This window comes from Colobus angolensis, unplaced genomic scaffold (assembly GCF_000951035.1).
Source record: "Colobus angolensis palliatus isolate OR3802 unplaced genomic scaffold, Cang.pa_1.0 Scaffold15, whole genome shotgun sequence".
Lineage (NCBI taxonomy): Eukaryota > Metazoa > Chordata > Mammalia > Primates > Cercopithecidae > Colobus > Colobus angolensis.
The window spans coordinates 348,391-362,645 of record NW_012114599.1 but is presented as its reverse complement, the minus strand read 5'-3'; the positions used below and the strand labels follow the sequence as shown (position 1 = coordinate 362,645).

General features: G+C 38.7%; 1 protein-coding gene and 1 pseudogene across 2 annotated transcripts in view; one reads left to right on the top strand and one right to left on the bottom strand.

Annotated features, from left to right (window-relative positions):
- Positions 1-14,255, top strand: part of GTF2A1L (general transcription factor IIA, 1-like) — a 68,444-nt gene that overhangs the window by 15,292 nt on the left and 38,897 nt on the right. The window lies entirely within an intron of this gene.
- Positions 7,789-8,293, bottom strand: LOC105507387 (annotated as a pseudogene).

Sequence of the window (14,255 nt, the reverse complement as noted above, 5' to 3'; positions counted from 1 at the left end):
ATAATGTATATTCTGTTGATTTGGGGTGGAGAGTTCTGTAGATATCTATTAGGTCCGCTTGGTGCAGAGCTGAGTTCAATTTCTGGATAGCCTTGTTAACTTTCTGTCTCGTTGATCTGTCTAACGTTGATAGTGGGGTGTTAAAGTCTCCCATTATTATTGTATGGGAGTCTAAGTCTCTTTGTAAGTCTCTGAGAACTTGCTTTATGAATCTGGGTGCTCCTGTATTGGGTGCATATATATTTAGGATAGTTAGGTCTTCTTTTGAATTGATCCCTTTACCATTATGTAATGGCTTTCTTTGTCTCTTTTGATCTTTGTTGGTTTAAAGTCTGTTTTATCAAAGACTAGGATTGCAACCCCTGCCTTTTTTCGTTTTCCATATGCTTGGTAGATCTTCCTCCATCCCTTTATTTTGAGCCTATGTGTGTCTCTGCTTGTGAGATGGGTATCCTGAATACAGCACACCGATGGTCTTTTATTTTATTTTATTTGAGACAGGGTCTTGCCCTGTCATCCAGGCTGGAGTGCACTGGAGCAATCACAGGTCACTGTAGCCTTGACCTTCGAGGGTCAATTGATCCTCTCACCTTAACTTCATGAGTAACTGGCACTACAGGCACAGCCTATCATGGCTGGCTAATTTTCAATTTTTTTGTAAATACTGGGTTTTCCTGTGTCATCCAGGGTGGTCTTAAACTCTTGGAATGAAGCAGTCCTCTTGCCTCGGCCTCCCAAAGTGCTGGCATTACAGGTGTGAGCCAGTATGCCTGGCTTATTTATTTTTACTTTTGTAGCCCAAGCTTTTGGTGTGATATCCAAAAAATCATCGCCAAGGGCATTGTCGAAGAGTTTTTCCTCTGTGTTTTTGTCTTGGAGTTTTATGGTTTAAGGTCTTGTGTTTAGGTCTTTTATCTATTTTGAATTGATTTTTATGTAAGGTATAAAAATAAAAGTCCATTTCATTGTTTTGTGTGTGGAAGTTCACTTCTCCCACCAGCAACCATTTATTGAAGAAACTATCCTTTCCCCATTGTGTCCTTTTAGCACCCTTGTTGAAAATTAGTTGACCATATGTGTTTGGGTTTATTTCTGGGCTCTCTGTTCTGTTCTGCTGCTCTGTGTGTCTGTTTTTATGTCAGTACCATACTGTTTTGATTACTACAGCTTTGTAATGTAGTTTTAAATGAGAAAATGTGATATTTCCAACTCTTGTTTTTTTTTTGCCTCTGAATTGCTTTGGTTGTTTGATGTGTTCTGTTGTTCCACATGAATTTTAGAATTTTTTTTTTTATTTCTATAAAGAAAGTCATTGGAATTTTGATAGAGATTTTGTTGAATCCATATTTTGCTTTGGGTAGTATGGTCATTTTTAATGACATCAGTTATTCCAGTCCATTAACATGGGTATTTTCCCATTTATTGGTGTCCTTCAGTTTCTTATATCAATGTTTTATAGTTTTCAGTGTATGTACCTTTTTTTTTTTTTTGAGACAGGGTCTGACTCTGTCATCCAGGCTGGAGTGCAGTGGCACAATCTTGGCTCACTGCAGCCTCCACCTCCTGGGCACAAGCCATTCTCCCACTTCAGTCTCCCAAGTAGTTGGGACTACAGGCATGTGCCAGCACATCTGACTGATTTTTGTATTTTTTGTAGAGGTAGGGTTTGTCCATACTGCCCAGGCTGGTCTCAAACTCCTGAGTTCAAGCAATCCACCCACTTTGGCCTCCCAGAGTGTGCATATCTTTCACCTTCTTAATTAAATATATTCTTAAGAATTTTATTTTTTAAGATGGTATTGTAAATGAGATTTTTAAATGTTTTTTTGGATAGGTAGTTATTTGTGTACAGAAATGCCACTGATTTTTTATGTTGATTTTGTATCCTGCAACTTTACTGAGTTCATCGTCTTTGAATATTTGGTAGAATTCAGCCTTGAAGCCATCTGGTTCTGGGCTTTTCTATGTTGGGAGGTTTTTAATTACTACCTCGGTCTCTTTATTTCTTATATCTGTTCCTAAATTCAATCTGTTGTGATATGTTGGTTTTGTGAAAGTATATGAAGAAAATCTAGCCTTCCACAGATACATAGTTGGAAAAAAGGGAAGCATTTTAATAGTATTTTCAGATAATTGATACTACACTAAAACTCAGCAAATGGTACTTTCTGAGAGGTTAGCTGCATGATGGAATCTGGAACCACAAGGAACTTTTTGGAATATTTCATTAGGGTTTATTGGTACACCTCACATTTTGAATGGCTCTTTAACACATGTGTAATGTTACAGCATACATTGGTTATTTGGAAAATATTGATTTGCTGTCATACAGTTGAAACATTGTTCATTATACAAGATAAAAAATCATATTTGTTGATATAACTAAGCATCTCATCCATTGTGGTTGATATGAATTTTCCAAAATTAAATTTTTGCTTGAAAACTTAAGTTTTACCATTGGCAAATACATGCTGTTAGTTTTTCTTGAAGTGATGGAAATGCTTAGTTTATGTTTAAAAAAATGTCTGCCAGATACCCAGTTTGAATAACTATAGTTGCTGTCAGTTATTCTTTCAAGTAAAAATGGTGTTTCTTGAAGAAAGAGGCCATGTTTTTTTTTTTTTAATCTTTTCAACTTTTATTCTAGATTCAGGGGTACACAGACAGGTTTGTTACATGGGTATATTGCATGATTCTGAGGTTTGGGGTACAAATGCATAGTACCCCCAGGTACTGAGCATAGTATCCAATAGTTAGTTTTTCAGCCTTTATCTTCCTTTCACCCTCATCCCTCTCATAGTGCCCATTTTCTCTTGTTGGCATCTTTATGTCCGTGGGTACTTAATGTTTAGCTTCTATTTGAAAGTAAGAATATGTGGTATTTGTTTTTCTGTTCCTGCATTAATTCACTTAGGATACCAGCCTACAGCAGCATTTGTGTTGCTGCAAAGGACGTGATTTCTTTGTTTTTATGGGTGCATGGTGTTCCATGGTGTATATATACCACATTTTCTTTATCCAATCCACTGTGGATGGGCACCTGGGTTGGTTGCATGTCATTGCTATTGTGGATAGTACTGTGATGAACATGGGAGTGCGTGTGTCATTTTAGTAGAAAGATTTCTTTCTTTTGGATATATAGCCAGCAATAGGATTGCTGGGTCAAATGGTAGTTCTATTTTAAGTTCTTAGAGAAATCTCCAAACTGCTGTCCACAGTGGCTGAACTAATTTACATTCCCACCAACAGTGTACAAGGATTCCTTTTTCTCTGCAGCCTTGCCAGCATTGGTTGTTTTTTGGCTTTTTAATAATGGCCATTGTGACTGGTGTGAGGTGGTATCTTCTTGTGTTTTGATTTGTATTTCTCTGGTGATTAGTGATGTGTAGCATTTTTTCATATATTGGCTACTTCTATATAGTCTTTTGAGAAGCATCTGTTCACGGCTTTTGCCCACTTTTTAATGGGATTACTTGATTTTTTGTTGAATTGTTTAAGTTCCTTATAGATTCTAGACATTACAACTTTGTCAGATGAATAGTTTGCGAATATTTTCTACCATCCTGTAGGTTCTCTGTTCACTCTGTTGGTAGCTTCTTTTGCTGTGCAGAAGCTCTATAGTTTAATTAGGTCTCACTTGTCAATTTTGTTTTTGTTGCAATTGCTTTTGAGAATTTTGTCATACATAATTTCCCAAGGCCAATTTCTAGAATGGTGTTTCCTAGGTTTTCTTCTAGAATTCTTATAATTTGAGGTCTTACATTTATATCTTTAACCTATCTTTGTAACTGAATGCAAGTTCATTCACTCACTATTTGCAGAGTCTTGTTAACAAGAGGGAGGTGTGGTAGAAAGAAAGTGACTTTGCAGCTGGGGCGTGGTGGCTCATGCCTGTAATCGCGGCACTTTGGGAGGCTGAGGTGGGCGGATCATGAGGTCAGGAGTTTGAGACCAGCCTGATCAACATGGTGAAACCCTGTCTTTACTAAAAATACAAAAATTAGCCAGGTGTGTTGGCAGGCGCCTGTAATCCCAGCTGCTCAGGAGGCTGAGGCAGGAGAATTGCTTGAACCCAGGAGGCGGAGGTTGCAGTGAGCCAAGATCATGTCACTGCACCCATGTCCAGCCTGGGTAACAGAGTGAGAATCCATCTCAAAAAAAAAAAAAAAAAAAAAGTGACTTTATTTCCAAAGCTGGCAGGGAGGAAGTGGCTTGATTCCTGTCCAAAGCAATCACTTTGAATTTTGATGGGGGAAGTCAAGGGTTTAAAAAGGTAAAACTTGGCATGGAAGGCATGCAAGAATTCTACTGAGTACAACGTCTGTGTGTCTTGTTCTGTTGGCTTTCTTGGGTTGCAGTCCACGTGGATTGGGGACTGGAGTCATCTCAACAATGGCAAGGTGGTGGACTAGCTGCCTTGAGTTTATCACTGCAGTTTTGCAGCTGGGTCTCCAGGCTTGGTCTGTTTGTCTCAATATTAGCCCCTAGAACTTCTAACTAGGCACATAATTAGATATTAGCATACAGTTAGATAAATGTGAAGGGAGTATATACAGTGAGAAGGGGAAGGACATGAAGTCTGTTTTCAGGCTAAGGGAAAAGGCTTCTGTAGTTTGCTTCAAGGTTAAGTCTTGAATCCAAAGGGAAAGGAAAAAGAAAAGTTTTAAAATGTATTTTGAAGTTAAGCTGCCCAGTTACATCTTGAGTTAATTTTTGTATATGGTAAAAGGTAGGAGTCTAGTTCATTCTTCTGCATATGGCTACCAGTTACCCCAGCACCATTTATTGAATAGGGAGTCCTTTCCCTATTGCTTATTTTTGTCGACTTTGTCAAAGATCAGATGGCTGTAGGTGTGTGGCTTTATATCAGAGTTCTCTATTCTGTTTCACTGGTCTATATGTATGTTTTTGTACTGTTGCTATGGCATTTGGTTATTATAGCCTTATAGTATGTGTTGAAGTTCTGTAATATGAAGCTTCCAGTTGTATTCTTTTTTGCCTATGATTGTTTTGGCTGTTCAGGCTCCTTGTTGGTTGCATATGAATTTTAGAGTAGTTTTTTTCTAGTTCTGTGAAAAATGACATTGGTAGTTTGATAGAAATAGCATTGAATCTGTAGATTGCTTTAGGATGTATGGGCATTTTAATGATATTGATTCTTGTATTCCATGAGCTTGAGTGTTTCTCCATTTGTTTGTGTCATCTATGATTTCTTTCAGCAGTGTTTTGTAGTTCTCCTTATAGAGATCATTCCTTTCCTTGATTAGATGTGTTCCTAGGTATTTTATTTTTGCGTGTGGCTATTGTAAATGGGGTTGTGTCCTTGATTTGGCATTCAGCTTGAACGTTGTTGGTGTAAAGAAATGCTACTAATTTTATACATTGGTTTTGTGTCCTGAAACGTAACTTAAGTCATGTATTACTTCTAGGAGTCTTTTAGTGAAGTCCTGAGGGTTTTCTAGGTATAAGACCATATTATCAGCAAAGAGAGATAGTTTGACTTCTTTTCCTATTTGGTTGCCTTTTACTTTTTCTCTTGAGTGATTGTTCTATACTTCCAGTATTATATTAAATAGGAGTGGTGAGATTGGGCATCCTTGTCTTGTTCTGGTTCTCCGGAAGAATGCTTCCAATTTTTGCCCATTTAGTATGACGTTGGCTGTGAGTTTGTCATAGATTGCTCCTATTATTTTGAGGTATGTTCCTTCAATGCCTAGTTTCTTGAGGGTTTTTCTTTTATCCTGAAGTCATGTTGGATTTTGCCAAAAGCTTTTTCCATGTATTTTGAGATGATCATAGGTTTTTGCTTTTAATTCTGTTTGTGTGTTTTAATTCTGTTTATTGTATTTGTCAATAAATCACATTTATTGATTTGTGTGTGTTAAACCAACTTTATAACCCAGGAATGAAGCTTATTTAGTTGTGGTGAGTTAACTTTTGATGTGCTGCTGAATTCAGTTTGCTAGTATTTTGTTGAGGATTTTTGCTCTATGTTCATCAGGGATGTTGGCCTATACTTTTCTTTTCTTTCTTTTTTTTTTTTTTGTCATGTCTTTTCCAGGTTTTGGTATAAGGGTGATGCTGGTTTCATAGAATGAGTTAGAGAGGAGTCCCTTCTCAACATTTTGGATTAGTTTTCAGCATATTTGGAGTAGTATCAGCACTGCTTTGAACATCTGGTAGAATTCAACTGTGAGTCCATCTGGTCTGGGGCTTCTTTTGGGTGGTAGGTTTTTTATTACTAATTCAATTTTGGAACTCGATTTTGGTCTGTTCAGAGTTTTAATTTCTTCCTGATTCAATCTTGGGAGGTTTTGTTTCTAGGAATTTATCAGTTTCCTCTACATTTTCTAGTTTTGTATGTAGAGGTGTTCTAATAGTCTCTGAGGATCTTTTGTATTTCTGTGGGATTGGTTGTAATGTCGTCTTTGTCATTTCTGACTGTGCTTATTGGAATCTTCCCTTTTTTTCCTTTGTTAATCTAGCTAGTGGTCTATCAATTTTGTTTATCCTTTCAGAGAACCAGGTTTTGGTTTCATTGATTCTTTTTCTCCCCCTTAATGATCACTGTCAGAAAATCATTGATTCTTTGTATGGATTTTTGGAGCTCAATTTTGTTGTGTCTCACTCCAATTATAGTTATTTCTTTTCATCTGGCTCTAGGGTTAGTTCTTGTTTTCCTAGTTCCTTTAGGTGTGATGTTAAATTGTTAATTTGAGATCTTTCCAACTTTTTGTAGTAGGCATTTAGTACTATACAGTTTCCTCCTAACACTGCTTTTGCTTCATCTCAGAGATTTTTGGTGTGTTGTGTCTGTTTTCATGTATTTCAAAGAATTTTTTGATTTCTGCCTTAACTTTGTTGTTTACCCAAAAGTCATTCAGGAGCAAGTTGTAAAATTTCAATCTAATTGTGTGATTTGGAGAAATCTTGGTATAGTTTTGTTTTAGTTGTTTTTTACTTCCAACTGTATTAATCTCTTTTTATTCTCTTGGTAATGTCTTCCAGAGTTAACTACTTCTGTTGTAGGTGATAAAATGTAAAAGGCCCTACATCAGATGTTGATAATGCTATGAGCGTGGTCTCTTCCTTTACTCAACTGAGAATTAAAACTTTTGATTCTTTTTTATATCCCAGTCCCAGAAATAATTCCTTCTATAGAAGTTATCTACTGATAGTCTTATTCATCCTAGTAGTGGCTTAAAACCAGGCTCTAACCTCTACAGGAACACTATAGGATGCATTTAGCATAAACATATATTAAATTAAAAAGGATTCTTTAAGTGCATTCTATTTTTAGACAACCTACATGACAGGTTTTGTTTTGTTTTGTTTTTTGGAGACGGAGTCTTACTCTGTCACGAGGCTAAAGTGCAGTGGCATGATCTTGGCTTGCTGCAACCTCCGACTCCCTGGTTCAAGCAATTCTCCTGCCTCAGCCTGCCAGGTAGCTGGGATTATAGGCATGTTCCACCATGCCCAGCTAATTTTTGTATTTTTAGTAGAGACAGGGTTTCACCATGTTGGCCAGGATGGTCTCCAACTCCTGACCTTTTGATCCGCCCACCTCGGCCTCCCAAAGTGTTGGGATTACAGGTGTGAGCCACCATGCCGGCTGACATGTTTTTCTTAAAAACAATGCTTCCACTCCAAATACATAATGGTCAAAATAAATGAAGAGCTTGAGATGACATCAGTCTAATTTATCTTAAGTCATTGTGTCCTGTGGGTGATAGGCAGCAGGCAGTTATGAAGACAGGTGATAGAACTAAAGAAATTGCCAATTGGTTAACATTTTTCCATTTCTAAACCATCTTTAAAGAAAATCATATACAGGGTTACACCATCCTCATGGCAGAGCACCCATGCCATCTGGATTCACATTTTTACCAGTAAAAAACTGGTAGTTGTTGAAATTAATAAGATGTGCTTGGTTTGTTCTACAGCCTCTGTCATAAAAGATTTTACTGTTTAGGTCTCTGTTCTTCAAGTTGGTCTTTGATTGGTTTTATGTAATCTTCGATGTATTTCTTGTAGGCTTCTTTCGTGAAGTTTGTTTCCTGCAAGTGATGGTTTATGACAGTATCAACATAAGTGATTAATGTGCTTTCGGTACCTTCACCCTCAGGGCCTTCTGCGGAGGCATTTCTGTCAATGTCACCCACTGTCCTCCTAACCATCTTCCTCCCCACCCCCATCCCACTTACATGCACAGACCGCTTGCAATCTCCCAGATATTGTAAATGTTGGAGAACAGCTCATCATGGCTAATAAGGTCCGGGTAGATAATCATGATGGCGGCTGAAGGGAGACGCAGTGGTGCTGGCTTAGCAGGATTCCAGAGATCACAGTGAACATGATGCAGCTGGAGCAGTGCTTGGTGGGAGTTAGGAGTGGGTGCAAAAGGGGATTTCTATTTTTATTCCTCTGTGGTCCTTAAGTATGGTTGGTATGATGTTCATTTTTTGGAATTTATTGAGATTTGCTTTATGGCTGAGCCTATGATTGGTTGTGGAGTATGTTCCATGTGCAGATGATGGGAGTATTATTCTGTGGTCAGTGGGTGGAGTATTCTGTAGATGTCCATGAGGTCCAATTGGTCAAGTTTAAATTCAGAATTCCTTTGTTAGTTTTCTGCCTCGATGATCTAATGTTTCCAGTAGGGTGTTGAAATCCCCCACTATTATCGTGTGGCTGTATGAGAGTTTTGTAGGTCTAGAAGTACTTGTTTGTGATTCTGGGTGCTCCAATTTTGGATGAGTGTATATTTAGAATAGTTAAGACTTCTTGTTGAATTGAAGGCTTTATCATTATATAATGGCCTTGTTTGTCTTTTTTTATTGTTGTTGGTTTAAAGTCTGTTTTGTCTGATATAATAATAGCGACCTCTGCTCTTTTTTGTTTTCTATTTGCTTGGTGGATCACTCTTCAGCCCTTTATTTTGAGCCTATGGATGTTGTTACATGCATCTTGTTTTTTATACAACTTACCACTTTGTGTCTTTTTAGTGGAGTGTTTAGACCATTTACATTCAAGGTTAATATTGATATGTGAGGTTTTTTTTTATTCAGATGGAGTCTTGCTCTGTCACTCAGGCTGGAGTGCAGTGGCACAATCTCAGCTCACTATAACCTTTGTCTCTGGGTTCAAGAGATTCTTCTGTCTCAGCTTCCTGAGTAGCTGGGACTGCAGGCGAGCATCACCACACCTGGCTAATTTTTGTATTTTTAGTAGAGACAGGGTTTCACCATGATCATGTTGCCAGGCTGATCATGAACTCCTTACCTCAAGTGATCTGCCTAGCTCGGCCTCCCAAAGTGTTGGGATTACGGGCATGAGTCACTGTCTCTGACTGATAGGTAAGATTTTGATCCTATCATGAAATTAGTAGCTGGTTGCTTTGTAGTTTCTATTGTGTGGTTACTTTATAGGGTCTGTGTGCTTAAGTGTGTTTTCATGGTAGCTGGCATTGGTCTTTTGTTTCCATGTTTAGAGCTCCCTTAAGGAGCTCTTGTAATGGTGGTCTAGTTGTAACTAATTCCTTTAATGCTTGCATGTCTGGAAAGCTTTTATTTCTGCTGCGCTTATGAAACTTGGCAGGATATGAAATTCTTGGTTGGAATTTCTTTTCATTAAGAATACTGAAAATAGGCCCCTAGTCTGTCCTGGCTTGTAAGGTTTCTGCTGAGACGTCTGCTTTTAGCCTAAAGGGTTTCCTTTTGTACATGATCTCACCTTTTTCTCTAGCTGCCTTTAAGATTTTTTCTTTAGCATTGACCTTGGACAGTCTGGGAGGGCAGCGGCCATGAAGAGTGGGGCCAGACTGGGCACATCCATCTACAGGTCCCTCAGTGGCAGGTACAAGCACTGATACTGAGGGAGAATCCACTGGGCAGCCATTAGGTGCCCAGAGGTGTATCTAGGCCTGAAACTGGGGAACCTCCTTGCCCCAGGTTCTCTGCACAATGATGGGGGGCAGCCTAAAATTCTAATCCAGGGTAGTGAGTGCTCCAGATACCTGGAGATCTGCCTGAGCATGGAGTGGAGAGGGCCTCCCTGCATCAAGACCTCTGCATAGGAGAGGTGGGATGACTCAGGCTACTGGACCAGGCAAGCAGGTGCTATGAATACCTGGAGATCTGCCTAGGTGTGTAGCAGACAGGGCCCCCTTGCACCAGGATCTCTGCACAGGAAGGGTGGAGTGGGTCAGGCTGTTAATCAAGGTGAGTGGGTGCTCCAAAGGTCTGGACATCTGCCTGGGCATGGAGTGGAGATGATCCTGCTGCACCATGATCTCTGTCCATGAAAGATGAGTGAGTCAGGCTGCTGGTTCAGGCAAGTGAGTGCTCTGAATGCCTGGATTTCTGCCTGGGGGTGGAGCAGAGGGGACCCCACTTCACCTTGATCCCAGGGGAACAGGCAGGGGTACCAAGTGATGGCACATGCAGTTCAGTTTCACATTGCCAAGCTGGCCATGGTTGCAAGTCTCATTGCCCAGGAGAAACTGCAGCGGTAGGAGAGCTTGCAATAGGGAAGAGTATAATTCCAGGTGCTTTCCACCTCAGAAGTGGTGGAGGCTGTGGAGACTGCTATCCTGCTCCCGAGCAGGTGCTCTAGTCTCTGGCCCAAGAGTAAAATGCTTGTGTGGCCATGCAGCTGGATTGCTTAGAATGGCTGATTTTGTATGCACCCAGATTAAAAATGGCATCCTGTGCTTGGTCCTATGTCTGGGAAAGTGTCTGCAGCTTCTTCCAGTGTTTTTCCCTCATAGTGTCTCCAGCCCTCTCCCCAGGTTAGCTTCAGGGCTTGGGAGAAAAAAAAAAGTTCTCCCTCAGCCTGAGTTGCTCTGATCTCCAGTGGAAAGGTGAGTCACTGAGGGAGGCTGTCTTTCTCTCTCATGTATTGGGGCTTCACTTACTTTCATCAGCCAAATGCCATCACAGTGACTGTTTGGCGGGATTCTCGTCTCTGGGATTTGGAGTATCCTGCATGATTCCAGTGGATTCCCATTTTCCTTCTTGAATTAAAGCTCACACCATTGATTTTTATTTACTATTTTGTTATATCCAAATGACGGAGGCCTGCTAACAGGCGTTAATGTGCCACCTTAGAAAAAAAAGGCTATATTAACTCCCAGCTTAAACAATGGCACAAATGCTTTTCCTTGTACTTTTTCTACTTTTGTATGCTGCAGAAATGCTTTATCTTTCTATTTCACCTCATAAAATATTAAAAGGAAGTATACTTGCTAGTTGAAATTTAGTATAATTAATAATTCTTAGATTATGCAAAGGACTTTCTTATCTTAAGTGAAATATCTTTGTGGTTGTTCATGCTGTTTTTGTCTGTTATGTTATTTTAATGGTGAGTAGCAATGGAGAATAAAGAGACCACTTGCAAGGTTTGGTGCTACTACCTTAATTCATGCTAATTTCCCCTTGAAAACAGCACAAGACAAGTATGCCCTCTCACCACTCCTATTCAACATAGTATTGGAAGTCCTAGCTAGAGCCGTCAGGCAAGACAAAGAAATAAAGGACATCCAAATAGGAAGAGAGGAAGTCAAACTGTCCCTATTTGCAGATGACATGACTCTATATGTAGAAAACTCTATAGTCTTGGCCAAAAGCTCCTTCAGGTAATAAACAACTTCAGCAAAGTTTTAGGATGCAAAAATCAATGTGCAAAAGTCACTAGCATTCCTATATATCAACAATAGCCGAGCTGAGAGGCAAACCAGGAGGGCAATTCCATTGCCACAAAAAGAATAAAACACCTAGCAATACAGCTAACCAGGGAGGTGAAAGATCTTTACAATAAGAATTACAAAACACTGCTCAAAGAAATCAGAGAAGACACAAACAAATGGGAAAACATCCCATGCTCATGGATAGGAAGAATCAATATTATTAAAATGGCCATACTACCTAAAACAATGTACAGATTCAATGCTATTCCTATCAAATTCCAATGAAATTCTTCACAGAACTGGAAAACACTATTTTAAAATTCATATGGAACTAACAAAGAGCATGAATAGCCAGGGCAATCCTAAACAAAAAGGACAAAGCTGGAGGCATCACATTACCTGACTTATAACTATACTACAGGGCCATGGTAACCAAAACAGCATGGTACAGGCACAAAAACAGATCCATAGACCAATGGAACAGAATAGAGAGCCAGGAAGTAAGGCTGCGCATCTATAGCCATCTGACCTTTGACAAAGTCAACAAAAGTAAGCAATGGGGAAAGGACTCTCAATTCAATAAATGGTGCTGGGATAACTGGCTAGCCATATGCAGAAGACTGAAGCTGGACCCCTTTCTTATACCACATACAAAAATCAACTCAAGATGGATTAAAGACTTAAATGTAAAACCCCAAACTGTAAAAACCGTAGAAAACAACCTAGGCAATACCATCTTGGACGTAGGAACAGGCAAAGATTTCATGACAAAGACACCAAAAGCAATCATAAGAAAAGCAAAAATTTACAAGTGAGATCTAATTAAACTTAAGAGTTTCTAGTTTCTGCACAGTGAAACAAACTATCAACAGAGGAAGCAGCCTACAGAATGGGAGAAAATATTTGCAAACTATGCATCTGATAAAAGTCTAATATCCAGCATGTATAAGGAACTTAAATTTACAAGAGAAAAACAAACAGTCCCATTAAAAAGTGGGTAAAGGACATGAACAGATACTTTTCAAAAGAAGACATGCATGCAGCCAACAAGCATATGGAAAAAGGCTCAATATTACTGATCATTAGAGAAATGCAAATCAAAAACACAAGGAGATACCATCTCACCAGTCCGAATGGCTATTGTTAAAAAGTAAAAAACTAATAGATACTGGTGAGGTTGCAGAGAAAAGGAAATACTTATATACTGTTGGTGGGAGTGTAAATTAGTTCAGCCATTGTGGAAAACAGTATGGCAATTCCTCAAAGAGCTAAAAGTAGAACTGCTATTTGACCCAGCAATCCCATTACTGGGTATATACTCAGAGGAATATAAAGCATTCTACCATAAAGACGCATGCGAATGTTCATTGCAGCATTTTTTCACAATAGCAAAGACAGGGAATAACCTAAATGCTCATCAGTGACAGATTGGATAAAGGGAATGTGGTACATATATACCATGGATACTATGCAGCCATAAAAAAGAATGAGATCATGTCTTTTGTGGGAACACGGATGAAGCTGGAGGCTATTATCTTCAACGAACTAATGCAGGAAAGAACGAAATACTGCATGTTCTCGCTTACAAGTGGGAGCTAGATGATGAGAACTCATGAACACAAGGTAACAACAGACACTGGGTCTACTTGAGGGTGGAGGGTGGGCGGGGGCAGAGGAGCAGAAAAGATAACTACTGGGTACTGGGCTTAATTCCTTAATCTGTACAACAAACCCCTGTGACATGAATTTTCCTGTGGAACAAACCTTCACATGTACCCCTGAACTTAAAAGTTAAAAAAATGTAGTATTTCTAGAACATATACGTGAAGATCAAAGTTATGACACTTTTAGTTTGTGTAAAAATACATACTCATTTAAAACTTACTTTGTTATTAAAACCATCTTGAATATTAAAATTTGTTTCACGTACATTTAAAGGTATAATGTGAACATGTAAAAATAACTTGTAATTTGTATATGATTTATATGAGAGATTCAGTGCTACCTTGACTTACTAAGGACAATCTAGGTGTTTTGTTATGGATTTCCAAAGTACAGTGTGGTTGATCCCAAGTTATTTTTATATGTTCAATTATATAACTTGTTAGTTTAGTATCAAAATTAAGTAGGAGCTGCATGAAACTTCATTATAAAACTGTTCAATGCTTTTATTCCAATGTCTATAAAGAAACTTTAAAAACTCTCTTATAGTCCTGTTTGATTTATTTAAATATAGAGAATTATCTTACAGGATTTATTGGAAGTATTTAAAAGAGGATGATTGTTGCTATTTTTTCTCAAGGAATTCGTTTAATTGCTTTAGACAATGTGTTAACAGATTTTTGTTTCCTCTCAGGCTATTACTTAAGCTGTAGCAGCTTAAGCTTTGCTCACTTCAGCTAATGGAGACTAATACCATTGTGTTCCTGCCAGTTCAATTCTTTCTAATTTAGCTTTTCTAAGATAATGCCTGTTAATAAGCAAAGTCATAGATGAACAGAGGATAAAAACAATTCTGTGCTTCATTAACCATCAATCTGTAGCCTTTCTTCTGTTGTCTTAACGT